Raw genomic sequence first — 7,741 nt, 5'->3', positions numbered from 1 at the left:
CAATCTATTATGTGACTTGGCTTAATAAGTCACTTGCTCTGAGGATAGTGCCGAGTGTATCCTTATCTAATTACTTTATGAAAGCAAATTATTTTACTCCCATCATTCAAAGCTGATCCACAGTCCATCAAAATAATTTAATTGCTTCAATAAATGTACGGAAATATGATATCCTTTTGCGCTATTCATGACCATATTGTTATGGGCGAGGCGTTTTCAGAACCCCAAAATGTGCCATGGAGTTGAACCAATCTCCCCCTTTAATGCAATTGTTGCTTTTCCGAGCACACGGCTTGTTCCCTAGGTGTGGGATTACAATGATGGACACGTGGGTTTTCAAACACAACACAATGTTTATTCCATGAACTCAACTTAACCTCTGAAATCAACATTCGATCTCTTAACACCCCTTACTTCAAAGATAACCCCGAAAACATTACAACAGTAAATAATCCTTCAGTTATTCCTTTCAACATCCAAGAGAGACTTAACACCTTTAAACAGAAATACACCAGGTTAAACGCTTTACTATTATGAGTTTAAATCACCTAAATGATCCAGAGATAGTCTTTCACCTTTGAACATCCTTGAGACTTAACACCTTTAAACAGAAACACATCAGGTTAAACGCTTTACCATTATGAGTTTAAATCACCCAAATGATCCAGAGATAGTCTTTCACCTTTGAACATCCTTGAGACTTAACACCATTAAACAGAAACACGTCAGGTTAAAGGCTTTACTATTATGAGTTTAAATCACTCAAATGATCCAGAGATAGTCTTTCATGGCAGAGATCACAGCAGATCCAGCTCACTGCAAACACAGACAGACATCCAAGCTCTTTTCAAACTGAAACTGCAAACTGGCTGAACTGAGCTCAGCTCCACCCACTCTCTGCTATCACTGTTTTCTTAAAGGTACATTGCTGAAACATCCATTTCTTAAATGTACTCTCACATGACACTGTGTATTGAAATATAACAGAGGAAACCGACAACCAGATTGTAACTGACCCAGAAACCGTAATCACATCCTGCAACTGAAGGTAAGAGGAGGACCTAACATCCCAAGTACCTTTCTGCTCGCATCTCAACGGTATGTGTGGCATGTTCCTGTGAGGAAGAAATACGGCAATTTTCGGGAACCTTGGAAAACGAGAGATATTGTAGGCCTCGTCACAAAGAAAAAGGAGGCATTTGTCAGGTTAAAAGGCTGGGAACAGACGAAGCCTGCGTGAAATATAAGGAAAGTAGGAATGAACTTAAGCAAGGAGTCAGGAGGGTTAGAAGGGGTCACGAAAAGTCATTGGCAAATAGGGTTAAGGAAGATCCCAAGGCTTTTTACACGTACATAAAAAGCAAGAGGGTAGCCAGGGAAAGGGTTGGCCCACTGAAGGATGGGCAAGGGAATCTATGTGTGGAGCCAGAGGAAATGGGCGAGGTGCTCAATGAATACTTTGCATCAGTATTCACCAATGAGAAGACATTGGTAGATGTTGAGTCTGGAGAAGGGTGTGGAGATAGCCTGGGAGACATTGAGATCCAAAAAGACGAGGTGTCTTAAAAAATATTAAGGTAGATAAGTCTTCAGGGCCTGATGGGATCTACCCCAGAATACTGAAGGAGGTTGGAGAGGAAATTGCTGAGGCCTTGACAGAAATCTTTGGATCCTCACTGTCTTCAGGGGATGTCCCGGAGGTCTGGAGAATAGCCAATGTTGTTCCTCTGTTTAAGAAGCGTAGCAACGATAATCTAGGGAACTACAGGCCGGTGAGCCTTACTTCAGTGGTAGGGAAATTACTGGCGAGAATTCTTCGAGACAGGATCTACTCCCATTTGGAAGCAAATGGACGTATTGGTGAGAGGCAGCATGGTTTTGTGAAGGGGAGGTCGTGTCTCACTAACTTGATAGAGTTTTTCGAGGAGGTCACTAGGATCATTGATGCAGGTAGGGCAGTGGATGTTGTCTATATGGACTTCAGTAAGGCCTTTGACATGGTCCCTCATGGTAGACTAGTACAAAAGGTGAAGTCACACGGGATCAGGGGTGAGCTGGGAAGGTGGATACAGAACTGGCTAGGTCATAGAAGGCAGAGAGTAGCAATGGAAGGATGCTTTTCTAATTGGAGGGTTGTGACCAGTGGTGTTCCCAGGGATCAGTGCTGGGACCTTTGCTGTTTGTAGTATGTATAAATGATTTGGAGGAAAATGTAACTGGTCTGATTAGTAAGTTTGCAGACGACACAAAGGTTGGTGGAATTGCGGATAGCGATGAAGACTGTCAGAGGATACAGCAGGATTTAGATTGTTTGGAGACTTGGGCGGAGAGGTGGTAGATGGAGTTTAATCCGGACAAATGTGAGGTAATGCATTTTGGAAGGTCTAATGCAGGTAGGACATATACAGTGAATGGTAGAACCCTCAAGAGTATTGAAAGTCAAAGAGATCTAGGAGTACAGGTCCACAGCTCACTGAAAGGGGCAACACAGCTGGAGAAGGAAGTCAAGAAGCCATACGGCATGCTTGCCTTCATTGGCCGGGGCATTGAGTATAAGAATTGGCAAGTCATGTTGCAGCTGTATAGAACCTTAGTTAGGCCACACTTGGAGTATAGTGTTCAATTCTGGTCGCCACACTACCAGAAGGATGTGGAGGCTTTAGAGAGGGTGCAGAAGAGGTTTACCAGAATATTGCCTGGTATGGTGGGCATTAGTTATGAGGAGCGGTTGAATAAACTCGGTTTGTTCTCACTGGAACGAAGGAGGTTGAGGGGCGACCTGATAGAGGTCTACAAAATTATGAGGGGCATAGACAGAGTGGATAGTCAGAGGCTTTTCCCCGGGGTCGAGGGGTCAATTACAGGGTGCATAGGTTTAAGGTGAGAGGGGCAAGGTTTAGAGTAGATGTACGAGGCAGGTTTTTTACGCAGCGGGTGGTGGGTGCCTGGAACTCGCTACCGGAGGAGGTGGTGGAAGCACGGACGATCGTGACATTTAAGGGGCATCTTGACAAATACATGAATAGGATGGGAGTAGAGGGATACGGACCCAGGAATTGTAGAAGATTGTAGTTTAGTCGGGCATCATGGTCGGCACGGGCTTGGAGGGCCGAAGGGCCCGTTCCAGTGCTGTACATTTCTTTGTTCTTTGTTGTTTATGGTCCATCCGGCCTGCTCTGTGTAGTCAGGAAGTACTGAGGGATTTCAGCTGGATCGTGGCTCCTGTACAACTAAGCAGGACAAGGTATACGTATAGCTTATTGATTTTCACTTGAGGATTTTATATAGAAGCCATGCTGTCAGAAGTTAACAGTAAATGGTTACAGTTTAGCAATGTTACCTCCCCGCTACATTGCCCAGCACAAGTTAGAACATTCAGCAGCAGCGTGGCAACGCAAACGGAGATCAAAGACTGAAATGCAAACACAGACATCGCTAGAACGCCAGGTGCTTCCTGTCAGTTTTGCAGAACAGGAAAAGACACAGCGAGCCTTCTGAGGCTCTGCAAACTTAAACCTGCTTTCGCGTTACCCAAAATATGTCTCAATGCCAATTGGTCAGCTTCTCATCAACATTTCTCTTCGTGTTTACAACAAATATAACAGTGCGCGTTACGTCTGTGCCAGAAGCTCGATAAATATTGCAGCACGTTTACTCAACTGACTGGCAAGTTGACCGATGAAGGTGCAAGAATTTTGGTGCATTAATAATGAAGGATTACTGAGCGGCATTGGCCTGACGTACTCTGTCACTCTAAGCTGGGCACAGGCAGCAAACACGCTCAGAAATGTAATGTTGGCCTCGATCGTCTGATCGAAAAGTAATTAAATTCCATTGAAGAATTACTATATTTTAACAGAGCCTTTAATAACTTCTGCAATAAGTCGCTGCAAATTAGAAGTTAATTGAGATTGAGCCGCCATTTAGACTGAAAGTTATATAAAGCCCAATAACAGTAAGCAAATAGCATTAACAGCGCATTACAGGAAATGAAATGTACTGAAAGAGGGTCCTAGAGTAAATTAAATGCATTTAAACAGTGCTCGACTCTAAATCAAATGTCTTGAAACAGTGCTCTACTGTAAATCAAATTTATTTAAACAGTGTCCGACAGCAAATCAGATACATTTAAACAGTGCCCTACCGTAACCCAAATGCATTTAAACAGTGCCCTACGTTAAGTCAAATGCATTTAAACAGAACCCTACAGTAAATAAAAAGCATTTAAACAGTGTCCTGCAGTAACTCAAATGCATTCAAACAGTTCCCTACCGTAACCCAAATGCGTTTGAACAGTGATCTACGTTCAATCAAATGCATTTAAACTGGGCCCTCCAGTAAATAAAATGTATTTAAACAGTGCCCGACAGTAAATCAAAGATAGTTAAACAGGGCCCTGCAGAAAATCAAATGCGTTTGAACAGTGCCCCCGAGTAAATCCAATGTATTTAAACAGTGTCCTACTGTAAATCAAATGCATTTAAACAGTGCCCTCAGTAAATCAAATGTTTTTAAATAGTGCCCGACAAAAACCAAATGCCCTTGAAGTGTCTTACAGTAAATCAGACAAATTTAAACAGTGAAATGAAATGAAAATCGCTTATTGTCATAAGTAGGTTTCAAAGGAAGTTACTGTGAAAAGCCCCTCGTCGCCACATTCCGATGCCTGTTCGGGGAATTGGTACGGGAAATACGGGAAACAGTGCCCTGAAGTAAACCAAATGCATTTCAACAGTGCACAACAAAAAATCTAATGTATTTAAACAGTGCCCGATAGAAAATCAAATGTATTTAAACAGTGCCCTACGGTAAATCAAATGCATTTAAACAATGACCTACAGTAAGTCAAATGCATTTAAACAGCGCCATGCAGACAATCAAATGTATTTAAACAGTGCCCTGCGGTAAGTCAAATGCATTTAAACAGCGCCATGCAGAAAATCAAATGTATTTAAACAGTGCCCTACAGTAAATCAAATGCATTTAAACAATGCCCTACAGTCAGTCAAATGCATTTAAACAGCGCCATGCAGAAAATCAAATGTATTTAAACAGTGCCCTGCGGTAAGTCAAATGCATTTAAACAGCGCCCTATAGCAAATAAAATGCATTTAAACAGTGCCCTACAGAATATCAATCGCATTTAAACAGTGCCCTCAGTAAATCAATCGCTTTTACAAAGTGCCCTCCAGTAAACCAGAAGCTCTTAAATAGTGCCCTACAGTTTTTCAATCGCATATAAACCGTGCCTCAAAGTAAATAAATTACATTTAAACAGTTCCATGCAGTGAACCAAATGTTTTTAAACAGTGCTTTATAGTAAATCAAATGCATTTACAGTGCCCTGCAGTAAACCAAATGCATTTAAACTGTGCCCTGCAGTAAATTAAATGTGCTTAAACAGTGCCATGCACAACACAAATGCAGTTGAAGAGGGGCCCACACTCAATCAAATGCATTTAGAAAGTGCCCTGCAGTAAACCAAATGCATTTAAACAGCGCGCCAGAGTAAATAAAATGCATGAAAACAGCGGCCTACAATAAACCAAATACGTTTATCCAGTGCACTACAGTAAATCAAATGTATTTAAACAGTGCCCTACAGTCAACCAAATACATTTATACAGTGCACCACAGTAAATCAAATGTATTAAAAAAGTGCCCGACACTGAAGCAAATGCATTTAAACTGTGCTCTGAAGAAAATCAAATGCATTTAATCAGGGCCCTACAGCAAACCAAACGTATTTAACCAGTGCCCTAATGTAAAATCACTTGCATTTAAACAGTGCCCTGAAGTAAATCAAATGCATTTAAAAAGTGCCCGACAGTAAATCATATACATTTAAACAGTGCCCGACAGTTAACTGAGGCAGTTAAACAGTGCCCGTCACTAAATCTAATATATTTAAACAGTGTCCTACAGGAAATGAAGTGCATTTAAACAGTGCCCAATTGGAAACCAAATGAATTTGAACAATGCGCTACATTAAAGAAAATGCTTTTAAACAGTGCCCGACAGTAAATCAAAGGCATTTAAACAGTGCGCTACAGAAAATCAAATGCTTTAAAATAGTGCGCTACAGTGAACCAAATGCCTTTAAACAGTGCCTGACAGTAAACAAATAGCATTAACAGCGCATTACAGAAATTCAAATGTACTTAAAGAGGGTCCTGGAGTAAATTAAATGCATTTAAACAGTGCTCGACTCTAAATCAAATGTCTTGAAACAGTGCTCTAATGTAAATCAAATTTATTTAAACAGTGCCCTCCAGTAAATCAAACGTATTTAAACAGTGTCCTATAGTAAATCAAATGCATTCAAACAGTGCCCTATCGTAACCCAAATGCGTTTGAACAGTGATCTACGTTAAACCAAATGCATTTAAACTGGACCCTCCAGTAAATAAAATGTATTTAAACAGTGCCCGACAGTAAATCAAAGATAGTTAAACAGGGCCCTGCAGAAAATCAAATGCATTTAAAGAGTGCCCCCGAGTAAATCCAATGTATTTAAACAGTGTCCTACAGTAAGTCAAACACATTTAAACAGTGCCCTACAGTAAGTCAAACACATTTAAACAGTGCCCTACAGTAAATCAAATGCTTTTAAATAGTGCCCGACAAAAACCAAATGCCCTTGAAGTGTCTTACAGTAAATCAGACAAATTTAAACAGTGAAATGAAATGAAAATCGCTTATTGTCACAAGTAGGCTTCAAAGGAAAAGCCCCTCGTCGCCACATTCCGATGCCTGTTCGGGGAGACGGTCCGGGAAATACGGGAAACAGTGCCCTGAAGTAAACCAATGCATTTCAACAGTGCACAACAAAAAATCTAATGTATTTAAACAGTGCCCGACAGAAAATCAAATGTATTTAAACAATGCCCTACAGTAAGTCAAATGCATTTAAACAGCGCCATGCAGAAAATCAAATGTATTTAAACAGTGCCCTACAGTAAATCAAATGCATTTAAACAATGCCCTACAGTAAGTCAAATGCATTTAAACAGCGCCATGCAGAAAATCAAATGTATTTAAACAGTGCCCTGCGGTAAGTCAAATGCATTTAAACAGCGCCCTATAGCAAATAAAATGCATTTAAACAGTGCCCTACAGTATATCAATCGCATTTAAACAGTGCCCTCAGTAAATCAATCGCTTTTACAAAGTGCCCTCCAGTAAACCAAAAGCTCTTAAATAGTGCCCTACAGTTTTTCAATCGCATATAAACCGTGCCTCAAAGTATATAAATTACATTTAAACAGTTCCATGCAGTGAACCAAATGTTTTTAAACAGTGCTTTATAGTAAATCAAATGCATTTACAGTGCCCTGCAGTAAACCAAATGCATTTCAACTGTGCCCTACAGTAAATTCAATGTGCTTAAACAGTCCCATGCACAACACAAATGCAGTTGAAGAGTGGCCAACACTCAATCAAATGCATTTAGAACGTGCCCTGCAGTAAACCAAATGCAATTAAACAGTGCGCCAGAGTAAATAAAATGCATGAGAACAGCGGCCGACAATAAACCAAATACGTTTATCCAGTGCACTACAGTAAATCAAATGCATTTATACAGTGCCCTACAGTCAACCAGATACATTTGTACAGTGCACCACAGTAAATCAAATGTATTTAAAAAGTGCCCGACACTAAAGCAAATGCATTTAAACTGTGCTCTGAAGAAAATCAAATGCATTCAATCAGTGCCCTACAGCAAAACAAACGTATTTAA

This window comes from Scyliorhinus torazame, chromosome 20 (genome assembly GCF_047496885.1).
Source record: "Scyliorhinus torazame isolate Kashiwa2021f chromosome 20, sScyTor2.1, whole genome shotgun sequence".
Lineage (NCBI taxonomy): Eukaryota > Metazoa > Chordata > Chondrichthyes > Carcharhiniformes > Scyliorhinidae > Scyliorhinus > Scyliorhinus torazame.
This window is presented reverse-complemented; position numbering follows the sequence as displayed.